This window comes from Schistocerca gregaria, chromosome 3, assembly GCF_023897955.1.
Source record: "Schistocerca gregaria isolate iqSchGreg1 chromosome 3, iqSchGreg1.2, whole genome shotgun sequence".
NCBI lineage: Eukaryota > Metazoa > Arthropoda > Insecta > Orthoptera > Acrididae > Schistocerca > Schistocerca gregaria.
The window spans coordinates 40,819,609-40,846,899 of NC_064922.1; positions in this window are offsets into that span (position 1 = coordinate 40,819,609).

Here is a 27,291-nt window from a genome sequence, read left to right on the forward strand (position 1 = left end):
GTGCCCAGCTTGGGAGCTGGTTACAGAGCACGCATAGCTGTGTTTGGTGATCACATGCTTTATGGAGAACACGTTCTGCCTTTTGCAATGTGACTACTGTCTTTGAACAAAAACGTCAGTTATGTTCGTATCATTGCATGTTTCTTTGTTACCATCTGTACCATGCAGCAGCAATTATTTCTATTTTGCTTGACAGTGACACAACATGTGAAAGTTACTTTGACCCGGAGTTTCGCAAAGCACTATAATCGAAAACGAAAAAGGTCTGACGGGGTCTATTGGGATGTAGTGAGACCACGGGAGCTGATTCCATACCACTGTGGCGGCTGCTTTATTGTATGAAGGACTGAATTTAGTTGAAAGTACTTGATCTTCATTTGTCGAGTATATGCTGAAGATTAAAGTTAATCGCATGTGAACCGCTACTTTCAGAGACTAAAATTAAGAGCTCCTGAAAACGCTATTTACTATTCCAAAGAAATGTGACTGGGATCCTAGAATACGAAACTGACTACAACTGTATGTAAGCAATATCGGTTTCTGCTGCTCCGTCTATGACAATATGAGAATAGGGGGGGGGGGGGGGGGCATAGGATAGTATACCTACAAACACATCTTCTTTCTTGGTCGGTGTTTCAGTTAGTCACCGATTTTAGAACTATATGAAGCAACGCGTACTAGAGGACGCGGTAAGTAGTTCCTGGCATTTTCGACTGCTGCTGTTGTGGGGCCTGAGGTTTTGCTTTCTGCAGGGTTTGCAAATATAACGAGTTCTACATATTTAGTGTTGTGTAATATATTAAAGATATTTGGAGGATACTGTCTGTTCTATGGTTAAAGAATTTTGTGGTGAATAAAATATTGTTAAATTTTGACTAGTTACATAACGTGTGGATGAATAAGTTATAGTTCGTGAGTCACAAACCATCTCGTACCTTCAAACGGAAGACCTTGCACCATGGAGTATATGAGATTTGCAAAAGAAGTAAGTTTATGTAATGTATTAACGAAGTTACCTGTCTCGAAAAGGGAAATTTGTGATAGCTGCAACAGCTTCTATTTCAGATCGTTGTTAACTTCTAACTGGTTTTTGATAAAACGATTGATTTCGCTTGCTGATTATTCTTGTGTAGTAGAGTAATAACGTAAGACATTTCTCATAGAGAAATAGACTACTGACAAAATTTTTTCTCGATTGCAACGATCTGAACTGATATTTGTACCTAGGTACATGACCATGTTGTATCTTGGAACAGTCTCTCATTTGTCAAAAATCTTTCTTTTCCAGAGTAATTGTAATTTCAGAAAGAAAGTGCACCACTCCTAAAGTGAATGCTGTCATTTCAAAATAGAATAACAAAGTGGAGTAAAGGTCTATTAAAGTGTGAAAGTCTGAAGTGTGTTCCACGGTAAAACACTTTTCGCTAATAATTGTCAAAACTAAGAACAAACACAAAACGCTGTCCAAGCATATAAACGATCGATTGTCGAACTAAAAATCTGAATGCTGGGTGTTCGGACAAACTTCTAGGACTTTTAGAAGGGAGACAGGAAAGAATATTTTGAGTACAAACCCATGCCCAGGAATTTACCGTTTCAGTTCTACAATGGTTTCAACTTCGATTTTTAACTCATCCACTTCTGTTTGAGGGATTAAATTACGCATAAGGCAATACAAAACAATTCGAAATGAAACATAACGGAACACCTGTTTATCACTTAAGCACATTTGTTTGTGTTAAGACTCCTCGCCCTGTCCATCTGTCACCATATCGTTTGTTCAGATGTCTGCGAACTGCACGATACAAGGGAGTTGGTGCATCATCATGCTGAAACCACATTTCCTGATGGGCAATCAGTGGCACAGCTTTCAAGAACGGCCCCAATATCTTTTGTAGAAACATAAGAGATGCAAGACCAGTTAGAGTGGAAGGAGGTACGGCCCAGTTACACGACAGTCTGGAATGCCTGCCAACAAACAAATATCCAACAGGCACCGAAGCCTCGGAATGGGCTTCGCATGGGGCTTTTTGGCTGCCAGACATGGCTGTTTAGCGAATTCAGAACACAGTCCCTCCCCAGTGAACTCACATTTGTCTGTGAACAGGAGCAGTTGGGTAAGGAAAGGATCCGCACATTTTGTTAGCGCAGGTTGCCTACATCAGGAGCAAGCATACATTCAGTGGAAAACCTATTGTACTCTTTTAATTGACGAGTCCTTAACTTACTATTTTGCTAAGTGGATTATGACCATCTGAGGATAATCCGTCATTCCAAGAAACCCTCCACACTCCTCCCTTCCCTCTCCTACTCCCCACTTCTCCTCCTTCTCCACCACCACTCTGGAAATTGTCTCTCAATACAAGCACACTTATGATATGGACCTATTTGACTAATTAATTAAATCGACCAATTAATTAACCCCTCCCTATCTGGGACACCCCCGGCAGCTCCCCTCCCCTCCCCCTCCAGGAATTTGTCTGGAAAAAGACTCAATTGATTGGCTAGCAGGTGGAAAATTGATTGCAGTGTACGGAATATTGTTTAACCCTTTATTTGGCAGTGTTGCTTTCAAGCAACATCAAATTTACCTTGGCCTTATGGGACAACAAACTCTTCCCAGTGCATTTCACTGGCATTACTGCCTCCAGGCAACATTCCTTTACACACTGCGAACGCCAGTTTTTGTAATAGCTTAAGGTTTTCCACACGAGATAGCAGTTTGTGCAGTGGTGTTACAGAGATCTCCTCGTGTGAGCAACAGGGGTGTCTTATTTTGGTTCTAAAAGAGTGGATTTAAATAGATTGAAGAAAAACTGCTATGATTACTGGCAAGATATACCCAGAGGTGTGTTTAGAGCAGTAATATTTCAATCTTTGTTTTGAAATACGTAAGTAGTATAAAACTTTTATGTTGCCTGTGAGCAACATTGCCTATAGTTAGGACATGTGACATTAGTATATTACACATGTTTACGGCGTGACAAAGAAGATGTTTTTATTTTTAGGGGCTTTTTAGCAATGGATTCCAGAATATTTTATGGAATTAAAAAAGCTAGAGGAATAGTAGTTCCACTAGAAAACCCGACTTTGTCTGATCTAAGTGAATCTGAAGACACTGCACTCGAAGTTTTTGCAGGCTGTAGTGATGATGATCCAGACTATATTCCAGAGCGTCAATCTCAGTTCCATAACCAAGTTATACCAGACACTGATTCTGATTTAGGAAGTGAAATCTCAGAAGCTGAACATGTGCAAGGACCTTCTGCAGTGAATCCTTCTAATGAAAGTGGCAGTCAAGTGAAAAAGTAAATTACAAAAGCAGTCACTTACATGTGGGTAAAGGAAGATACAACTGCTAGGGCAGAAAGTCTCTGTCCTGTGTTTTCTGATGAAGGCAATACACCACTGGGTTATTTCAGAAGATTCTTTGATTGAGAACTAATTGTGCAGGAAACGAACTTAAACCCTGACCAACGAACTACACGTCAGTAAACAGCAATTTAATTTAAATAGAACAATTTTTCGGTGTCCTGATATACATGGGTCTTGTTTCTATGTCTTAGTAGACTGACTATTGGTCTCAGTCAATGAACTGTGAAAAATTCACCAGCATTTTCAGTTTGAAGCGCTTTCAGAAACTCCGCCGATACCTGCATTTTACGAGCAATGAGAATGCTGTGAACTGTTCTGACAGACTTTTGAAAATAAGACCTGTTCTTGAGTCAATTGTATAGAACTGCCGTGAGCAGAAACAAGAGTCGGCATTTTCTACAGATGAGAAGATGGTTGCATATAAAGGTACAAGAGCAGGTAATTTGCGTCAATATATTCAAATAAGCCACACAAGTGGCGTTTTAAGATTTTTGTTCGTGCTGGTGTGTCTAGAGTTGTCTATGATTTTCTTCCCTATACTGGCAAGGGGATGATAACTGATCTTGCTGATGACGAGAAAATAATGGAATTGGAATACTTTTATTTTGACAATTTATTTTGCAGCCTTGAACTTAAAACATACTTACAAAACATCAAACAATGAGTCCATGGGCACCATAAGGAAGAACTGAATAAACAACTGTCATCTACATGACGAGAAGCGGTTACTGAATGACGAGTCAGCTATGACTACAGGAAGGACAGTCACTCAGACCTCATTTTAGTAAGGTGGGCAGGCTATAAAATCGTGACACTTGCAAGCTCGTTTTTTGGTGTCCAACTACTCTCAACAGGAAAACGGTGGGACAGCAATCAAAAAAGAATTGATGTGCCCTGTCCCAGTATTGTACGTCAGTACAACAAGCACATGGGAGGAGTTGATCTTGCTGGTATGCTGATAGAGCTCTACAGAGTACCAATGAAAACTAGGCGATGGTACATGAGATGGTTTAGATTTATTCTAGATCTGAGTGTTTTAAATGCTTGCCTGCATTTTTCGAAGAGAATCTCTGGACAAGAAGACCTCATCAAAGTCATTTAGGGCAGATACTGCCAATGGTTTGATATTTTCAGGTAAAAGTAAAGTAGGAAGACCTTCAACAGACAAACCACCACCATAAAAGAATAGGAGGAAGGCAACAGCTCCGACTGTTACACAAGATGTCCCATTTGATAATATGGAGCATTGGCCTGTATACGGTCCCAAAGGTCGTTGTCGTTATTGTCCGTCTGAATATTCTACAGTCATGTGTTCCAATTGAAATCTAGTATTGTACTTCGATCCAAAGAGGAACTGTTTCCAAAAATTCCATTGCAAGAAGAACAAGAAGGGAAAATGAAACAGTTCTATTACACAGCAGGAATGCATAAATGTGTTTATAAATTAAATTATTCACGTACGGCAAACATTTTGCTTGAGGTTATCGGCAAACTCCTTTTTCCTATAATATGTATAAGTGTGATCTACTGCTGGCAATGTTGCTTGTAAGCAACGTTTCATAATTTTCATAATTTTTGTCAAAAATTTCTAAGACTGACTGAATTGTATTTCTTTAAGTATAATAAATAGATATAAGCACTTAATTTTTTTTAATTTTCACCATTTGCCAAATAAAGGGTTAAAAAGTTTCTCATACACAAGACAATGTGTGAAAGATTCTTTATTTAAACAATTTAAGGGATACAAGGCAGTGTATATCATATAGTTCATTTATTTACTTTAAATATTTAAATAGACAAAATTCCATTCCCTACAAATTCTTTGAGGGTGAGAAGATACTTGGAATATTAAACAACTTCGAAATTTTTTTTTTAGCCCACCCGCCCAATCACTTCACTGGGCTTGTCATTCCACGTATTACTATATGTGGAGGCCACGCTACCCCTGCTCAGGTCCGTGACTGGCCACTATGAGAGCAGACGTTGCAGTAATCCCCAAACAAAAGAGCTTCTGATGGTGGCTGTCCTTTATTATTTGATTGCTGAGAAATTCCTGTTCAAGCACATGCGCTCTCTCTCTTTCCCCTATCCCCCTCTCTCTCCCTCCACCGCCCCCTCCTCACAACCGGTCATGTCCTGTAGTGTAACACTGCTAGGACTGCATTCACCATTGGCCATGGTCGGATCGAATCACACACAAAGCAGCATTTACCTAGTAAACCCCACCTGTGGATTTCTTAGAGTGACGTAATATCTCCATCAGATTGATTGTCTAATTAATTAAATCGATGCCCTTCGTGTGGGACAGTTTTCCGTTGCTTCCTATTGGTGGATTACTAGGATTAGAATATTTGATGGGATTCGATCCTACAGCTTCCCAATTTCCGAACCCTACTGTTATTTTTTCCCGTTGCCTCCTATTGGTGAATACTGATACAGTTAAGTCATTTATAGAAAGTCCATTAAGCTGGAGGTAGCTGAAAATTTCAAATTTCAGCTCAGCTGCATGCTGTGTCCATAGAAAATCTGTGGAGATTTCGGACTGGTATGTGTGCTCGCAATAAAGCAACAACAATAAATTGATTAAACGGGAATTGGATATTGCGATTGGATTTTTAAACCTTTGTGGAATTCCTAAATTGTTTCTCTCCACAACATTCGGAAGGAGGAGGAGGAGGCGGAGAAAGGGTCTGTTAGGGGATAGGACAAAGACACAGAAAATACCACAATCCAGGCCGTAGCAGTAGTTGTCATGGCCAGATGTTGGATATCGCTGAAATACATCCTGAATGGACATGCCCAGTGTCCACACGTCACTCGCCAATCTCCTCATGAGCAACCAGCGCCAACGCTCAGAGGTCGGACGGCCGTAGCCAGTTTGGTGGACGCGTGTGTCCGCCAGAGTGCACCACCCTGACGTGGAGGGCGTCTGGAAGTGATTGGAGTGGTAGGAATTAGGATGTTATCAACACGTTCATTGCCAACACTTGGCAGTTATCGATATTGAATGACTCAATTTTCCAAGGGGAATACATGCAACACATACGATCACAGAGACAGCCCAATGCACACTGTGTATTAGTTTACTGTTTAGCTATCGAAAGGGCACTGTGGCTGGGACTTACTCCTGTAGCTGTGTGCAATAACCGACTAGCTGGCCTACTGGAACTTTTCGTTGTAACCACCGATTGCCAGAAAAGCCCATTTGTTCTGGCCACATGCCTCCTCTGGCACACGCCTCACATTCGAAACCGCGTCGTCCTAGGAAACCAGCAAAATTTATTTATCGCTGTAATTAGAATTAAATATTACACTTGCAGCCCTAATCTCATAACATTCGACACTAACTCTGGAAATATCCCCCTTATAACTGGGTACAGATTAACACATAAAATGCTTCATCCTCCTTGGCGATATTGGTGCATTAGTACAATGGACATCCAGCTCACAAAATAGTTTGATTGGGGTGATCATGTGCCATCACTGTGGATTTTTAGAGTATAAAAGGAGGTGTGATAGGAGCAATCGTACACCTTGCATGTTTATTATTACTGGAGAATCTAGACAATATTGGTTGTTGTTTTGGTCTTCAGTCCTGAGACTGGTCTGATGCAGCTCTCCATGCTACTCTATCCTGTGCAAGCTTCATCATCTGCCAGTACCTACTGCAACCTACATCCTTCTGAATCTGCTTAGTGTATTCATCTCTTGGTCTCCCTCGACGTTTTTTACCCTCAAAGCTGCCCTCCGATACTAAATTGGTGATCCCTCGGTGTCTCAGAACATGTCCTACCAACCGATCCCTTCTTCTAGTCAAGTTGTGCCACAGGCTCCTCTTCTCCCCAATTCTATTCAATACCTCCTCATTAAGTATGTGATCTACCCATCTAATCTTCAGCACTCTTCTGTAGAACCTCATTTCGAAAGCTTCTATTCTCTTCTTGTCTAAGCTATTTATCGTCCATGTTTCACTTCCATACATGGCTACACCCCATAGAAATATTTTAAGAAACCACTTCCTGACATTTAAATCTATACTCGATGTTAACAAAATTTTCTTCTTCAGAAACGCTTTCCTTGCCATTGCCATTCTATATTTTATATCCTCTCTACTTCGGCCATCATCAGTTATTTTGCTCCCCAAATAGCAAAACTCCTTTACAACTTTAAGTGTCTCATTTCCTAATCAAAATCCCTCAGCATCAGCCTCGTTTTGCTTTTGTTGATGTTCATCTTATACCCTCCTTTCAAGACACTGTCCATTTTTTTCAACTGCTATTCCAAGTCCTTTGCTGTCTCTGACGATCGCCGATGAGATTGCAATTCTGTCAAAGTTTTTATTTCTTCTCCATGGATTTTAATATCTACTCCGAACTTTTCTTTTGTTTCCTTCATTGCTTGCTCAATATACAGATTGAATAACAACGGGGACAGGCTACAACCCTGTCTCACTCCCTTCCCAACCACTGCATCCCTTTGATACCCCCCGACTCGTATAACTGCCAACTGCTTTCTGTACAGATTGTAAATAGCCTTTCGCTCCCTGTATTTTACCCCTGCCACCTTCAGAATTTGAAAGAGAGTATTACAACCAACATTGTCAAAAGCTTTCTCTAAGTCTACAAATACTAGAATCGTAGATTTGCCTTTCCTTAATCTTTCTTCTAAGATAAGTCGTAGGGTAGGTATTGCCTCACGTGTTCCAACATTACTATGGAATCCAAGGTGATCTTCCCCGAGGTCGTCTTCTATAAGTTTTCCATTCGTCTGTAAAGAATGCGCGTTAGTAATTTACAGCTGTGACTTATTAAACGGATAGTTAATTAATTTTCACATCTGTCCACGCCTGATTTCTTTGTGACTGGAATTATTATATTTCTCTTGAAGTATGAGGGTATTTCGCCTGTCTCATACCAAATGGTAGAATTTTGTCAGAACTGACTCTCCCAAGGCTGTCAGTAGTTCTAATGGAATCTTGTCTACTCCCGGGGCCTTGTTTCGACTCAGGTCTTTCAGTGCTCTGTCAAACTCTTCACGCAGTATCATATCTCCTATTTCAACTTCACGTACATCCTCTTCGATTTCGATAATATTATCCTCAAGTACATTGCCCTTGTATAGACCCTCTATATACTCCTACCACATTTCTGCTTTGCCTTCTATGCTTAGAACTGGGATTCCATCTGAGCTCTTGATATCCATGCAATTGGTTCTCCTTTCTCCAAAGGTATCTTTAATCTGCATGTAGACAGTATCTATCATACCCCTAGTGAGATAAGCCTCTATATCCTTACATTTATCGTCTAGCCATCCCTGCTTAGTCATTTTCCACTTGCTGTCGATCTCATTTTTGAGACGTTTGTATTCCTTTTTGCCTGTTTCATTTATATTTTCTCCTTTCATCAGTTAAATTGAGTATTTCTTCTGTTACCCAAGGATTTCTACTAGCCCTCGTGTTTTTACCTACTTGATCCTCTGCTGCCTTGACTATTTCATCCCTCAAAGCTACCCATTCTTCTTCTACTGTATTTCTTTCCCCCATTCCTGTCAATTGTTCTGTTATGCTCTCCCTGAAACTCTGTACAACCTATGGTTCTTTCAGTTTATCCAGGTCTCATGTCCTTAAATTCCCACCTTTTTGCAATTTCTTTAGCTTTAATCTTCATTTCATAACCAATAGATTGTGGCCAGAGTCCAAATCTGCCCCTGGAAATGTCTTGCACAAATATTGGTAATATAAATTATATCGAACGTGGTATGATCTTTAGCAGCACGAATTTAAGTGTTGTCGTGTCCTAACAGAGGATGAAGGGAAGACAGGGGTTTAAGGTCAGTCTACAAGTTATGAATGGTGAGAAGTAAATGCCGGCAGACAAATATCCAGTGAAGGGAGGTTGATGATTTGGATCAGCGTCAAACGGTGTCACAGGGCATATACAAGAGATGCAGATGTTGAGACTCGAAACTTGCAGTAGGGGTCTGATTAGCACATTTGATTTGTGTTCAGACTATCTATTACACTGAATGCTAATTCTAAACATTAGAAAAAGCAAAGGAGGCGATTTGTTGCACAAGACAAGTCAATATCTAAAGCCACGGGAGCTGCACTACATGAGTCTGCAGACAGCCTCTCTCATGGATCATATCAGCACACGGAATTGTTTTTCAACGGCTGCCGCAGATGATGGATGTAGTGGAGTCTCATACAGGTACTAATCGACTGCTACTATATTTTTAATGATAGGCCTATCCAAAATTCATGCATGTGGACCATAAGGGAGAGGGCAAGTCTTTGGATTTTTAATAGTTTGGTGTACAATAAACGCAAATATTCTTGTAGAATATCAGACAGTACATGGGATGTCAGCACTACGACCACACCTATGGGAAACTTTGACGAAAAATTGAATAACGCATTATACGAGGTTTTTCTCGAATTTTACCGATTTCATCACGAAATACTGATGTGAAATACGTTGAAATTGAGGGAAATGCGATAAAATACGTAAAATCGCGAAAAACTAGTTAAATATACAAAATTAGAGAAGAATGCCATGAGATATGAAGTTAGCGAAATCAATAGGACTGCATATTCTGGAGGAGGGTGGTAGAATGGCGCTACATAAAGACACCTTAATAGCGGAGATGGCAATATTATCGTGCACATGAGCAATACAACCTAAAATCGGACCATGACTTCAGTGTGCAAGAGGAAGGTTACAAGGGGCAATGGTAAACTGTAGGACTGTTACACAATCTCTGGCACTGCCTGTAGTGCTTATTTCCTTGTAAGATGTCGCTGTTCCTTCGTATGCATTTTTGCCTGCTGACGACCATTTTATGGGACTGTTGTGAAAAGATCACAATTTCCGAACTGTATTTGGCCGTCATACTTTTACAGAGGTGTATGACACCAGGTGTTTACAAAGTTTGAGTGTTTGTTTTACAAAGAATTAATGCCTTCTTTGACGTGATAGGTAGTAGTTTTATCACCATACAGTGCGTCACCATAGTTCACCATAAAGAAACTCACAGAAAGAATGTATATCATGCGCTTTATTACACTGGAATATTAACAGCGTTGTATTCCACACGACTAAGAAGGCACAAGCAGCACAGCTCTAGCATTATAGCGTGTTTAATGCAGGAACATGTAGCCCTTGGAATGTGTTTATGTTCCACGATCATTTCTCTCTTTCTGATACCGTACTTGTATGGGCACCAAACACAGGACCAATAATTTAGAATATTTTATATGAATCTACTGTGCTACCAGTTCTAAACTACATTCGTCTGGAGCTCAATCATGCACAAATTTCTTCTTTACGATCATCTGTTATATCATCACAACACTTTCATATCTACCATACACCGATAAGGGGTGCTAACCTCTTCGACATGTCTGCATCTGGAGATGCGCTGTGAGAACGATTGGTGTAGAATAGTCTCCCTGAACACCTGTTACGGATTCAGCTCTCTCTGTTCCTTCACGAGACCTGGGGTTTAATGGGTATAATAACCTCCTACTTCTGGTCAGTTGAAAATTAAATAGGAGACAGTTTGTAGGGAGGGTTGGTCAAAGACAGTGCAAGGAGACCTTTCAATATCCAACTTTATCTAATCAATGCAAGAATAGTCTGCGACCCACATCCACGCAGGGAAAGATGGGCAATCGTAATACTAAATTACGCAGTATGATCAAACTGCTAGAAATATGTAGATAACCTAACTTCGTAAGTAGAGATGCTGTCTGGTCTACTTTGTGCAGTACATCCATTCATCGATAATTCTTGTACATATGCCCAGTCATCTATCTACATTCGCAATGGTACTCGCAAAGTAGAGGGGGCAGTTTAGTGATGATGCAGAACCTGGAAAACATGCTACCATGTCACTGGTCCGCGTTGACATTATGGAAAAACTGATAATATTGCTGAAATTGATAGCACCATCAACTGTGGTGCTTATTACAGTGCATCTGTGGCATCTTTTCCATCTACTGGTACATGGTTGATTACCACATAATGATTGACCGACTCCACCTGTTTGAGGGGGAGAGAGTCTTTATGAGAGCAACACGTTCCAGGGATGACCAGCACCGATTCCTCATATTGCAGCTATGTACGTGATATCTGTTTCAATCATAATGGAACACCAAGACGTCTGCTACCCCCATCACTATTGAAGGTGAGATTAAATGTACAGGTCATCACCTCTGTATAGCTGTTTGGAAACGCTCCACAATGCCGCAAACTCTTCCAGTTTCCACATGTTGTGATGTTTTTCACATTTTTGTCAGTAAGAAACACCGCCTCTCTCTTATTTCAACCATCCTGTGTGCTGTGAGAACAGCATCATAGTTTACACCATGCAATGTCCAGCTTTCTGTGAGAGCCAATGGATCGAAATGTGTTTATGTCGGTTTAACACATGACACAGACCTTGAAGTTGTGGTGGATAAAAAAAAAAAGGTATGGCGGTGTACAAAGCTGCAGACATATACTACTTCGATGTGTTACAGCGGAAAGCAACATATCAAACAAAGGCCCAATGACACTCTATTTTAATCAATAGTCTGTGGGATATGGTGGTCCTACAGTGCAGGTCCTGAAGCGACTTCGATCACTGGTTACCTGCTCCAGTCGAGCAGTACCTGTATATTTTCAGTAGGATCTCCACATAGCACACAGACGGTACTTGTTTTTGACATATCGGAAGAGAGGAACACAGTAACACCTTATCAAATTCTCTATTGGGTGAGAGTGAAGATTTTATAGCTCATAGTTTCTTTCTATTGGATGGTACAAAATAACGAAGATAGAGATAATGTTTTGGTGACAGATAGAAATGCACCCTGAGGGATACTGTGCGCTAAGTCCGCCGCTGGCGGCCGGAGTGGCCGTGCGGTTCTAGGCGCTACAGTCTGGAGCCGAGAGACCGCTACGGTCGCAAGTTAGAATCCTGTCTCGGGCATGGATGTGTGTGTGATGTCCTTAGAACTAATTAAACCTAACTAACCTAAGTTCTAGGCGACTGATGAGCTCAGAAGTTACGTCGCATAGTGCTCAGAGCCATTTGAACCATTTGTAGTTTGAAAACATCCCTCAAAGCTGTAGCAAAATCATTGTCCATCTTCTAGTTGACATATTATGTGGAGTCTACCTAACTTTCCTCATAAACACTACTGTAACTGCTGGTACTGTCTTTCCTACTAGCTTGTGTCGCAGGAGAAAGTTTTGTTTGGCACTGGCTTTACACATTGCACACGGTTATCAGAGCTACGACAAAATGTTCCCATTTCCACCAGACGGTAAAAAGATCGTCCCGTTGCATTAACTCAGCTCTCCGTGTTTGTCTCTCCAACTTCGGCTCAGTTACGACTCAAACTGTGATGACCACATGGACAAGGCTGCAGTGAGATCGTGGCAGAGACCGAGGGAGAGTTACAAGGTGCCGAGGGACTGATTAAAATCACGATGGAGTTTTGCCGTACAGGGTCCTTAGCAGACAGGATCGAAAGAGGTAACTAGTTTTGAGATAGGAGAGTGCCGTGAATATAATCTACCAGTGGCAGTAATCATTAAAATGTAAATCTGATGTAACTATGGCCTCCCGTCGGGTAGAGTGTTCGCCGGGTGCAAGTCTTTCTACATCTACATTCATACTCCGCAAGCCACCTGACGGTGTGTGGAGGAGGGTACCCTGAGTACCTCTATCGGTTCTCCCTTCTACTCCAGTCTTGTATTGTTCGTAGAAAGAAGGATTGTCGGTATGCTTCTGTGGGGGTTCTAATCTCTCTGATTTTATCCTCATGGTCTCTTCGCGAGATATACGTAGGAGGGAGCAATATACTGCTTGACTCTTCGGTGAAGGTATGTTCTCGAAACTTTAACAAAAGCCCGTACCGAGCTACTGAGCGTCTCTCCTGCAGAGTCTTTCACTGGAGTTTATCTATCATCCCGTAACGCTTTCGCGATTACTAAATGATCCTGTAACGAAGCGCGCTGCTCTCCTTTGGATCTTCTCTGTCTCTTCTATCAAACCTATCTGGTGCGGATCCCACACTGCTGAGCAGTATTCAAGCAGTGGGTGAACAAGCGTACTGCAGCCTACTTCCTTTGTTTTCGGATTGCATTTCCTTGGGATTCTTCCAACGTATCTCAGTCTGGCATCTGCTTTACCGACGATCAACTTTATATGATCATTCCATTTTAAATCACACCTAATGCGTACTCCCAGATAATTTATGCAATTAACTGCTTCCAGTTGCTGACCTATTTTGTAGATAAATAAGGGATCTATCTTTCTATGTATTCGCAGCACATTACACTTGTCTACATTGAGATTCAATTGCCATTCCTTGCACCATGCGTCAATTCGCTGCAGATCCTCCTGCATTTCAGTACAATTTTCCATTGTTGCAACCTCTCGATACACCACAGTATCACCTGCAAAAAGCCTCAGTGAACTTCCGATGTCATCCACCAGGTCATTTATTGTGAAAACCAACGGTCCTATGACACTCCCCTGCGGCACACCTGAAATCACTCTTACTTCGGAACACTTCTCTCCATTGAGAATGACATGTTGCGTTCTGTTATCTAGGAACTCCTCAATCGAATCACACAATTGGTCTGATAGTCCGTATGCTCTTACTTTGTTCGTTAAACGACTGTGGGGAATTGTGTCAAACGCCTTGCGGAAGTCAAGAAACAGGGCATCTACCTGTGAACCAGTGTCTGTGGCCCTCTGAGTCTCGTGGACGGATAGCGCGAGCTGGGTTTCAAACGACCGTCTTTTTCGAAACCCATGCTGATTCCCACAGAGTAGATTTCTAGTCTCCAGAAAATACATTGTACTCGAACATAATACGTGTTCCAATATTCTACAACTGATCGACGTTAGAGATATAGGTCTATAGTTCTGCACATCTGTTCGATGTCCCTTCTTGAAAACGGGGAGGACCTGTGTCCTTTTCCAATCCTTTGGAACGCTTCGCTCTTCTAGAGACCTACGGTACACTGCTCCAAGAAGGGGGGCAAGTTCCTTAGCGTACTCTGTGTAAAATCAAACTGGTATCCCATCAGGTCCAGCGGCCTTTCCCCTTTTGAGCAATTTTAATTGTTTCTCTATCCCTCTGTCGTCTATTTCGATATCTACCATGTTGTCAACTGTGCGACAATCTAGAGAAGGAAGTACAGTGCAATCTTCCTCTGTGAAACAGCTTTGGAAGAAGACATTTAGTATTTCGGCCTTTAGTCTGTCATCCTCTGTTTCAGTACCATTTTGGTCACAGAGTGTCTGGACATTTTGTTTTGATCCACCTACCGCTTTGACATAGGACCAACATTTCTTAGGATTTCTGCCAAGTCAGTACATAGAACTTTACTTTCGAATTCATTGAACGCCTCTCGCATAGCCCTCCTCACACTACCTTTCGCTTCTCGTAATTTTTGTTTGTCTGCAAGGCTTTGGCTATGTTTACGTTTGCTGTGAAGTTCCCTTTGCTTCCGCAGCAGTTTTCTAACTCGGTTGTTGTACCACGGTGGCTCTTTTCCATCGCTTACGATCTTGCTTGGCACATACTCATCTAACGCATAGTGTACGATGGTTTTGAACTTTTTCCACTGATTCTCAACACTATCTGTATTTGAGACAAAACTTTTATGTTGAGCCATCAGGTACTTTGTAATCTGCTTTTCGTCACTTTTGCTAAACAGAAAAATCTTCCTACCTTTTTTAATATTTCTATTTATGGCTGAAATCATCGATGCAGTAACCGCTTTATGATCGCTGATTCCCTGTTCTGCATTAACTGATTCAAATAGTTTGGGTCTGTTTGTCACCAGAAGGTCTAATATGTTATCGCCACGAGTCGGTTCTCTGTTTAACTGCTCAAGGTAGATAAAGCACTTAAAAAAATTTCACTGGATTCTTTGACCCTGACACCCGTTATGAACGTTTGAGTCACCCAGTCTGTATCCGGCAAGTTAAAATCTGCACCCAGAACTATAACATGGTAGGGAAATGCACTCGAAATGTTTTCCAAATTATTCTTCAGGTGCTGAGCCACATCAGCTGCTGAGCCCGGGGTCCTATAGAGACATCCAATTACAATGTCTGAGCCTGCTTTAACCTTGACCTTCACCCAAATCATTTGACAATTCGGATCTCCGTCAACTTCCTTCGATACTATTGCACTTCTTATCGCTATAAACACGCCTCCCCCTTCACTGTCCAGCCTGTCTCTGCGGTATACATTCCAATCTGAGTTTAGGATTTCATTACTGTTTACGTCTGGTTTCAGCCAACTTTCTGTCCCTAGTACTATATGGGCGCTGTGACCGTTTATTAATGAGAGCAGTTCTGGGACCTTACTATAGACGCTCCTGCAGTTTACTATTAGCACATTAATATTGTTATTCCCTGTTGCATTTTGCCTACTCCTACCTTGCCGCGTCTCAGGAGGCGTCTTGTAGGGCCTAGGGAGGGAATTCTCTAACCTAAAAACCCCCATGTGCACTCCACACGTACTCCGCTACCCTTGTAGCCGCATCCGGCCATGGTTTAAGCCTTCCACTCGGCTCCAAACCAGAGGACCAAGATCGGTTCTGGGAACGATACTACAAATAGTTAGCTCAGATTCCACCCCGCAAGCGAGGCTTTCCGCCTTCACCAATTCCGCCAACCGCCTGTACGAACTGAGGATGACCTCTGAACCCAGACGGCAGGAGTCATTGGTGCCGACATGAGCAACAATTTGCAGTCAGGTGCACCCAGTGCTCTCTATCGCCGCTGGTAGGGCCTCCTTCACATCTCGGATGAGACCCCCCGGCAAGCAGACAGAGTGAACACTGGCCTTCTTCCCCGACCTTTCCGCTATTTCCCTAAGGGGCTCCATCACCCTCCTAACGTTGGAGCTCCCAATAACTAATAAACCCCTCCCCCCGTGTGCCTGCTCGGACCTTGCTGAAGGAGCAGCCACATGTCCACTCACAGACAGAGCGGGCGATGCCACACGGCCAGCCTCCACATTGACCCTCCGCCTCGTGCGCCGCGAACGCCACTGAACCCGCCACTCCCCTAGCAGAGAGGGTGGCCCAACCGCGCCCGGTACCCGCGAAGGTATCTCGACAGAAGGGACAGTGGGTGAAGCATGTAACACCTGGGGTGTACCTTGCGACGCACCAGACTCCCTACTGCCTCTACACTCCGAGGCAGCAGCCTGAAGACGGATGACCGCGGCCATCAACACGCTCAGCTGTTCGTGAAGAGTGGCCAGCTCCTCGTGCGTCCGTACACAGCAGTCATACATCCTATCCATCCTAAGGAATTAATTTACTGAAGAGACTTAATCAACTTTTAACTACTGCTAATTCACTAAAGGCGGCTGATTATTGACTAAACTGTGATTGCTAGCCACTTCTTGTAGAAAACAATGAAAATAGCACTACCCGTCTCTGGACTGTATTGAAAACAATCACTAGCACTACTGGCACTATGGCTGACTAAAGGGACTCTCTCTGACTGTATTCAAAACTAACAGGAAATTTATGGAACACTATTAATAGCAATCGACAATTAAAGCTTCCTAAAAGCAAAAACACACGGAAAAAGAAGTGACAAGTAAGAAAAATACAGTTAATACTTACATAACGTAGCTCGCTGCACAGCAGACGTGAAGCAGACGGCGGTTAGGACGACATTTTCGGTTTGACGCCACTTCGACGAGTTGCGCGTCGATGGGGGATGAAATGATGATGGTTAGAACACAACAACATCCAGTCCCTGAGCGGAAAAAATCTCCAGTCCAGCCGGGAAACGAACCCGGTCGCTTAGGATTGACATTCTGTCGAGCTGACCACTCAGCTACCGGGACCGGACGCTGTAATCATTAAGACAACGCGATAGGATGCACCCAAAATATGTGGCTGAATGGTACTAAATACCAGACAGCATTTCTGGCTGAAAGCTTGCCACTAAAGACCTGAGAATTCATGGGATTTTATACATATTTTATGAGGTCCATCTAGTGATGCATTTTAAGTGATTGCTCATCTAACACACCATCCACTGTATGCGATCATTCTCAATCAACCATCAACCTCCCCTATAACCACGTGGACATGTCGCAGAACCTCTGTTACACTGTCTACATACTATCGATATAGAAGACGCTACAAATACTGTTTGTTAGTGTGACAAATACCTAGCAGCTGCAAGAAGCAGTCGCAAATATTGGACTAGTACCATGTTTCTTAGCTGCATCACTTTCTAAATTCGGTGATAGTGTTGATTTTATTACGGGCTTACATCGCTAGCAATGTGCACCTACACTTTCGGTCTGTTAATACAGAAACCGCAATCACTATCCACGTTCAATATCTTGGTATTTGTGCGGAAGACTACTTCATTCAGAAGCACTAGCATACCTCGATTTATAAGGAAGGAATACTTTTCAGCATGGATATCGTTGTTGATACTTGGGTGTCTGTAGAACGAAGACCGATTTTTATGCGGGGTTACAATAACACGGTCTTTGCGATCGTATTTTTAATATCTGGTCGCTCATAAGACGATTATGTCTCTCTTCCTAAGACACACATGCAAGGTAAACAAATGAGGCATGTCGATCCATCGCGGTTCTCCACTGAATATTGCTTGGAGCCACCAGCATTCAGTTACTGGCGAAGTATTGTACTTAGTTGGCGGTATGAATGGCATGCTTATAAAGCTTCTTTTGGGGGTGTGAAGTGACTGTGGTTATTGTTTCAACATGTACAAAGAAATCGGCTGTGTCCAGTCATAAGGGAGATATTGGTTTGACATGGGGGACTGCAGTTTCAAGGCATCGATAGCCATAAGGAGATGCCCAGTCATAAGAGGGTTATTGATATTTCCAGAGCCACAGTCTTCAGGAGGAGGTGTTTCTGTTACTTCGATCTCTGTTTAATGTTATCAGGTTGGGGCTGCAATCGAACTATGTGATTGTAATTATAGTGGTAAATACGTCGCTGGTTTCCTAGGACGACAAAATTCGTCATGAGGAGCACGTGGCAGAGATAGACTGTGGCCAGAACAAATGGGTTTGTTGGCTAAAAGCTCTTGCGAGTGGTAGAGACAAAGAAAAGTTCAGGCCAGCGGACTAGTCGTTTTTTGCGCGCAGCTGCAGGACAACTCCCGGCGATTATGCACTCTGGATAGCTGAATAGCGAACTGATACTCAGTACGAGTTGAGCTGTCTTTTCGATCGCGTGTGTTGCATGTATTCTCCATGGACAATTGAGCAATTCAGTATTGATCACTGCCAAGTGTTGGTCCTGAACGCATTGATGAAATCCGAAGTCCTACCACTCCAATTATCCCTGGACGCACCCCATGGCTTGGATGGTGCATTCTGGTATACACGCACATCCATGGCTGCTACAGTTTTCTCTGGCCTCTGAGCGTTGGCAATGGCGGTGTACGAGGGGACAGGTGCGCTGTGTGTGGACGATCAGGAGGTGGTTTAAGTGTGTCAGGTTTAGTGCTTCTCAATACATCACAGTGATCTCTGTCTTTCAGTGGTATATGTTGTCTCTATCATATCAGGCAGTAGACCCTTCCTGCTCATTCTCCTCCATCTCCATCTCATTGTAGCACCAGTACAAACCCTCCACAGATTGTTTATAGACATAGCGTGCAACTGAACTGAACTTCGAAATTTTCAGTTACCTTCAACTTAATGGACTTTCTACCAAATGACGTAACTGTACTAGTACCGACCGATGTTTGCATACTGGGAGGTTGTAAAAATGGCTGTGAGCACTATGGGACTTAACAGCTCAGGACATCAGTCCCCTAGAACTTAGAACTACTTAAACCTAACTAACCTAAGGACATCACACACAACCATGCTCGAGGCAGAATTCGAACCTGCCACCGCAGCAGTCGCGCGGATCCAGACTGAAGCGCCTAGAAACGCTCGGTCACTCCGGCCGGCTGGGAGGTTGTAGGATAACATCCCATCAAATAATCCAATTCTATTATCCACCAATAGGAAGCAAGGAAAAACTGTCCACAAAAAGGGTATCGATGTAATTAATTACTCAATCAGTCAGATAGAGTGCGGGAATATTTCCAAGACATGCACACCTGGGGTTTACTAGGTAAATGCTGCTTTGTTTGTGGTTTTAACCAACCATGACCAACGGTGCGTACAGTCCTGGCAGTGTCACACTACATGACGTGACTGCTTGAGAGAGAGAGAGAGAGAGAGAGAGAGAGAGAGAGAGAGAGCGAGCATGTGCTTCAACAGGAATTTCTCAGGTATCAAATATCGAAACTTTGCCACCAGCTGAAGCTTTTGTTTAGTGATTAGTGCAACTTCCGCTCTGCCAGTAGCCAGTCATGGACCTGAGTGGGAGTAGTGCAGCCTCCGCATGAAGAAATAGGCGAAATGGCCAGCCTCGCGAACTGGTTGGAGGTGTGGTCGCACAGTGCTATGAGGTTGGTGAAAAGGATTTCCAACAGTGTAATAACGCTTGGTCAGTTATGTTGATGCCATTCCTTGCAAAATTGGGATAAAAAAGCGCCACAGTTGTTTAAATATTCCGAACTACATTGTCACCATCAAAATGTTCCAGGCTCTCGTAAACGACGGCGAGAAATATTTACAGAAATTCTAAATAATTCTAATATTTCAAATATTTCCCCCTATGAGTGAATGTAACTTGGTTCAAGAATCATGAAAGAAGGTTGTATACATGGAAGAAGCTTAGAGATACTAGAAGGTATCAGATAAATTATATAATGGTAAGACAGAGATTTAGGAACCAGGTTTTAAATTTTAATGACAAAAAAAGGTTCAAATGGCTCTGAGCACAATGGGACTTAAAATCTGAGGTCATCAGTCCCCTAGAAATCCGAAGTAAATAAACCTAACTAACCTAAGGACATCACTCACATCCATGCCCGAGCCAGGATTCGAACCTGCGACAGTAGCGGTCGCGTGGTTCCAGACTGTAGCACCTAGAACCGCTCGGCCACTCAGGCCGGCAAATTGTAAGGCATTTTCAAGGGTAGATGTGGACTCTGACCACAATCTATTGGTTATGAATTGTAGATTAAAACTGAAGAAACTGCGAAAAGGGGGAATTTAAGGAGATGGGGCCTGGATAAACTGACTAAACCAGAGATTGTACAGAGTTTTAGGGAGAGCATAGGGGCACAATTGACAAGAATGGGGGAAAGAAATACAGCAGAAGATGAATGGGTAGCACTGAGTTATGAAGTAGTGAAGGCAGCAGAGGATCAGGTAGATAAAAAGACGAGAGATGCTAGAAATCTTTGGGTAACAGAAGAAATATTGAATTTAATTGATGAAAGGAGAAAATATAAAAATGCAGTAAATGAAGCGGGCAAAAAGGAATAGAAACGTCTCAAAAATGAGATCGGCAGGAAGTGCAAAATGGCTAAGCAGGGATGGCTAGACGACAAATGTAAGAATGTAGAGGGCTTATCTCACTAGGGGTAAGATAGATACTGCCTACAGGAAGAAAGGAGAAAGGAGAACCACTTGCATGAATATCAAGAGCTCTGATGGAAACCCAGTTCTAAGCAAAGAAGGGAAAGCAGAAAGGTTGAAGGATTATATAGAGGGTCTATACAAGGGCAATGTAATTGAGGACAATATTATGGAAATGAAAGAGGATGTAGATGAAGAAGAAATGGGAGATATGATACTGCATGAAGAGTTTGAAAGAGCACTGAAAGACCTGAGTCGAAACAAAGCCCCGGGAGTGGACAACATTCCATTAGAACTACTGACAGCCTTGGGAGAGCCAGTCCTGACAAAACTCTACCATCTGGTCAGTAAGATATATGAGACAGGCGAAATACCCTCATACTTCAAGAAGAATATAATAATTCCAATTCCAAATGAAGCAAGTGTTGACAGATGTGAAAATTACCGAACTATCAGTTTAATAAGTCACGGCTGTAAAATACTAGTACGAATGCTTAACAGACAAATGGAAGCCGAACTCAAGAAACATCAGTTTGGATTCCGTAGAAATGCTGTAACACGTGAGGCAATACTGACCCTACGGCTTATCTTAGAAGAAAGATTAAGGAAAGGCAAACCTACATTCCTAGCATTTGTAGACTTAGAGAAAGCTTTTGACAGTGTTGACTGGAATACTCTCTTTCAAATTCTGAAGGTGGCAGGGGTAAAATACAGGGAGCGAAAGTCGTTTTTCAATTTTAACAGAAACCAGATGGCAGTTATAAGAGTCAAGGGGCACGAAAGGGAAGCAGTGGTTGGAAAGGGATTGAGACGGGATTGTAGCCTCTCCCCGATGCTGTTGAATCTGTATATTGAGCAAGTAGTAAAGAAAACAAAATATAAATTCTGAGTAGGTATTAAAATTCATGGAGAAGAAATAAAAACTTTGACAGAGTTAAAATGACATTTGCGAACCTCAGAGACAGCAAAGGACTTGGAAGAGCAGTTGAACGGAATGGACAGTGTCTTGAAAGGAGGATATAAGATGAACATCAACAAAAGCAAAACGAGGATAGTGGAACTTAGTCGAATTAAGGCCTGTGATGCTGAGGGAATTGGATTAGGAAATGAGACGTTTAATGTAGTAAAGGAGTTTTGCTATTTGGGGAAAGAAATAACTGATGATATTCTAAGTAGAGAGGATATAAAATGTAGACCGAGAATGGCAAGGAAAGCGTTTCTGAAAAAGAGAAATTTGTTAACACCGAGTATAGATTGAGAAGTATTTGTATGGAGTACGTGGACGATAAATAGTTTGGACAAGAAGAGAATAGAAGCTTTCGAAATGTGGTGCTATACAAAGATGCTGAAGATTAGATGGGTGGATCACATAACTAATGAGAAGGTATTGAATAGAATTGGGGAAAAGAGGAGTTTGTGGCACAACTTGACTAGAAGTAGGAATAGGATGGTAGGACATGTTCTGAGGCATCAAGGGATCACCAATTTAGTACTGGAGGGCAGTGTGGAGGGTAAAAATCGTAGAGGGAGACCTAGAGATGACTACACTAAGCAAATCCAGAAGGATGTAGTTTGGGGTAGGTGCTGGGAGATGAAGCAGCTTGCACAGGATAGAGTAGCATGGAGAGCTGCATCAAACCAGTCTCAGGACTGAAGACCAAAACAACAACAACAACAACAACGTGAGTGATTACAATGACTACTGTTAACCCGCTGCCCTACATTTTGTATAGACCCTCTACATACTCCTTCGACCTCCCACCTTTCCCATCTTTGCTGAAGACTGGTTCTCCATCTGAGATCTTTATATTCGTACAGCTGCTTCTCTTTTTTTCTCGAATACCTCCTTAACTTTCCTGTAGCCTAATTCACAGAACAATTTCGGTCGAGTGGTAAAAAGTGAAACAAATGCCTGAAATGGCATCGGCTTTTATTGAAATGGAAAAAGACAGTAAAACTGGGCAACAGACGGGCAACTTTGCAAACTGTCAGCGTGGCGGGTGCGAGGTAGGGCGATGTTACTAAATCGCATCGTCCCATGTCTGGCTAATAAACACTCTCCGAAAGGTACGACTTTTATCCAGGACGGCGCCCCACTCCGCACTGCTACACGTGTGCAAGATGTCTCGCGCACATTATTTAGTGAGGATCACGAGCTGAGCAGCCACTCCCGGCTCCCCAGACCTCAGTACGTGTGATTATTGGCTGTGGGCTTAGCTGAAGTCTCAAGTCACCCGCGATCGTCCGACCGCATTAACGATGCTAAAAGACAACACTGGACGGCAGTTTTTCACCATACCAACTGGTAAGTTGTACAGAGCATTTCACAACGTTGTCGCCTGACTACAGGCACTGTGGGTGAATGACGGCCGACATACTGAGCATTTGTTATAAGTAACATCTTCAAAACTCCATTGCTATGCTAAATATTGCTTTTGTATCATATAAAGAGCCATCTGTTGGTGTACATCTGCATCTACATCTACATGGATACTCTGCAAATTACATTCAAGTGCCTGGCAGAGGGTTCATAGAAACACCTTCACAATTCTCTATTATTCCAATTTCGTATAGCGCGGGGAAAGAATGAAAACCTGTATCTTTCCGTACGAGCTCTGATTTCCCTTATTTTATGGTGGTGATCGTGCCTCCCTATATAGTTCGGTGTCAACAAAACATTTTCGCACCCGGAGGAGAAAGTTGGTGATTGGAATTTCGTGAGAAGATTCCGTCAGAACGAAAAACGCCTTAAATGATGCCCAACCCACTTCCGGTATCATTTCGGTGACACTCTCTCCCATATTTCGCCATAAAACAAAATGTGCTGCCTTTCTTGGAGCTTTTTCGATGTACTCCGTCAGTCCTATCTGGTAAGTATCCCATACCGCGCAGCAGTATTCTAAAAGAGGACGGACAAGTGTACTGTAGGCAGTCTCCTTAGAAAATGTAACCGACCTACTAAGTGTCCTGAAAATAAAACGCAGCCTTTGGTGAGCCTTTCCCACATCATTTTCTATGTGTTCTGTCCAATTTAACTTTTTCGTAATTGTAATACCTAGATATTTAGTTGAATTTACGGCTTTTCGATTAGACCTATTTATCGTGTAACCGAAGTTTAAAGAGTTCCTTTTAGAACTCTTGTGGATGATCTCACACTTTTCGTTATTTAGGGTCAGCTGCCACTTTTCGCACAATCAGATATCTTTTCTAAATCATTTTGCAGTTTATTTTGATCTTTTGATCTAGGCGCGCAGTCCGGAACCATGCGACTGCTACTGTCGCAGGTTCGAATCCTGCCTCGGGCATGGATGTGTGTGATGTCCTTAGGTTAGTTAGGTTTAAGTAGTTCTAAGTTCTAGGGGACTAATGACCACAGCAGTTGAGTTCCATAGTGCTCAGAGCAATTTGAATTTGATCTTTTGATAACTTTATTAGTCGATAAACGGAAGCGTCATCTGCAAACAACCAAAGACGGCTGCTCAGATTGTCTCCCAAATCGTTTATATGGATAAGGAACAGAAAAGGGCCTATAGCACTACCTTGGGGAACGCCGGAAATCACTTCTGCTTTACTAGATGACATTCCGTCAGTTACTAAGAATTGTGACCTTCGTGACAGGAAATGGCCAATCCAGTCACAAAACTGAGACGATATTCCATAAGCACGCATTTTCACTACGAGCCGCTTGTGCGGTACAGTGTCAAAGGCCTTCCGGAAATACGGAATCGATCTCAAATCCCTTGCCAATAGCACTCAACAAGAGCTAGTTGTGTTTCACAGGAACGATCTTTACTAAACCCATGTTGACTGCGTGTCAATAAACCGTTTCCTTCGAGGTAATTCGTAATGTTCGAACACAATATATGTTCTAAAGTCCTGCTGCATATCGACGTTAACGATATGGTCCTGCAATTTAGTGGATTACTCCTACTACCTTTCTTGTATATTGGTGTGACCTGTGCAACCTTCCAGTCTTGGGGTACAGATCTCACGTTGAGCGGACCGTTGTATATGATTGTTAAGCATGGAGCTAATGCATCAGCATACTCGGAAAGGAACCTATTTTTATACAGTCTGGGGCAGAAGACTTGCTTTTATTAAGTGATTTGAGTTGCTTCACTACTCCAAGGATATTTACTTCTACGTTGCTCTCGTTGGCAGCTGTTCTCGATTCGAATTCTGGAACATTTACTACTTCTTCTTTTGTGAAGGCATTTCGGAAGGCTGCGTTTAGTAACTCTACTTCGGTAGCTCTGTCTTCGATAGTATCTCCAGTGTTATAGCGCAGAGGAGGCATTGATTGTAAATTGTCACTAGCATACTTCATATACGACCAGAATATCCTGGATTTGTCTGCCAGGTTTCGAGACAAAGTTTCGTCGTGGAAACTGTTATAGGCATCTCGCATTGAACTCTGGCTATCCTTTAGAGAAGCCCGGAATTTAGCGCATCTTAGGGATTTTGCGTCTGTTTAAATTTGGTATGTTTGTTTAGTTGTTTCTGCAACAGTGTTCTAACCCGTTTGTGTACCACGGAGGATCAGCTCCGCCGTTTGTTAGTTTATTTCGTATAAATCTCTCAATTGCTGCCGATACTATTTTTTGAATGCAAACCACTTCTGGTCTACACTTATATTATTAATTTGGAATGAGTCGAGATTGTCTCTCAGGAAGGCGTCAAGTGAATTTTTATCAACATTTTTGAATAGGTATACTTTTTGTTTGTTTTTCGAGGATTTCGGGATTACAATATACAGTATCGCTACGACAACCCTGTGTTCACTAATCCCTATAACGGTTTTGATGCTCGTTATTAACTCAGGATTATTTGTCATTTGCTCTTTCTTTAGTTTCAGTAAAAACCTAAATTTGGGAAATTAGTGGTAATTTCCTATGGGACCAAACAGCTGAGACCATCGGTCCCTAACTTAAACTGACTTACACTACGGACAAAACACATACCCGTGCCCGAGGAAGGGCTCGAACCTCCGAGGGGAGCCGTGCGAACCGTGGCAAGGCGCCCAAGACAACTCGGCTACCGCGTGCGGCTCTCTCTACCTGCATTATTCCGTGAAATATTGACTTTTGAAATAATACGGACTTTAGCATTTCCCTGCACAATATCAACAGCAAGGCTTCCAAGACACTTCCCTTGGGCACAATCTAAGTTACTTTGATACTTAATGATGACTCTTCATCCAAGATTACAAGCTACATTCTCCTTATCAAATATCCTCAACTGACGCAAATTTTCATTGATACGTCATAGTGCCTCACTTTTTATAATAGTATAGCCGTGGTACTGAATCAAATACTTTTCGAAAATCGAAAAATACTGCATTTACCTCCCTTCGTCCATTACTTTTAGCAGTCATCTGAGAAAATAGCGAGTTGGGTTTCACGTGATCAATGTTTTCGGAAATCATACAGGTTGCCATGGGGAGGTTATTCTGTCAGAGATACCTCGCTATTTTTTTAATTTAGAATATATTCGAAGATTCTATAACAAATCGATATCAAGGATACCGGACGGAAGTTTTGAGGATCACGTGTCCTGCCCTTCTTGTAAACGGGTGCGATCTGTGATTTCTTCCAACTACTGGGCAGTGCTTTTTGTTCGTGCGATGGGCGATGGATTATAGTTAACAGAACTGCTAACGCAGCCGCAAATACCATGCACCGTGTTAAGGGATCGGCCGAGCCATGGAGCTTCATTCAATTTGAGAGATTTCAGCTGTTCTCAATGTTCGATGATCTATTGGAATTTGCCGGACGCTGTGGCCGAGCGGTTCTAGGCGCTTCAGTCCGGGAATGCGCTGCTGCTACGGTCGCAGGTTCGAATCCTGCCTCGGGCATGGATGTGTGTGATGTCCTTAGGTTAGTTAGGCTTAAGTAGTTCCAGGTCTAGGGGACTGATGACTTCAGATGTTAAGTCCCATAGGGCTCAGAGCAATTTCAACCATCTATTGAAACTGATTAAAGGTAAACACATTATATGAGCAGAAGCGTTCTCTTCTGCAAATGCTTTGCAAAAAAGAGATGACAGTCCTTTTTGAACAGCAATCTGTTGTAGACTAATTATTATTGGTTTTCCCATATTAAGGATACTGCAAATAATTAAACAGTATTTTCACCATATTTATAACGCATCTTCCTAGTCATTCTGGGAGTATGGATATACGTTATAACACACACAAAAACTATAGGCCATGAAAGAATAATGCGAATGAGACGAAAATCCGTCGATGTGTAGTACATGTACAGAACAATGTGGATGATTTATCCAACAAAAAGTGCTTCAGAAATCGAGCAAGTAAGTAACGCGTTGATCCACATTTGGTGCTTATTCAGGTATTTATTCGATTCGGCATTATTAAGTACAGTTGTAGGATGTTCTCCTGAGGTATATCG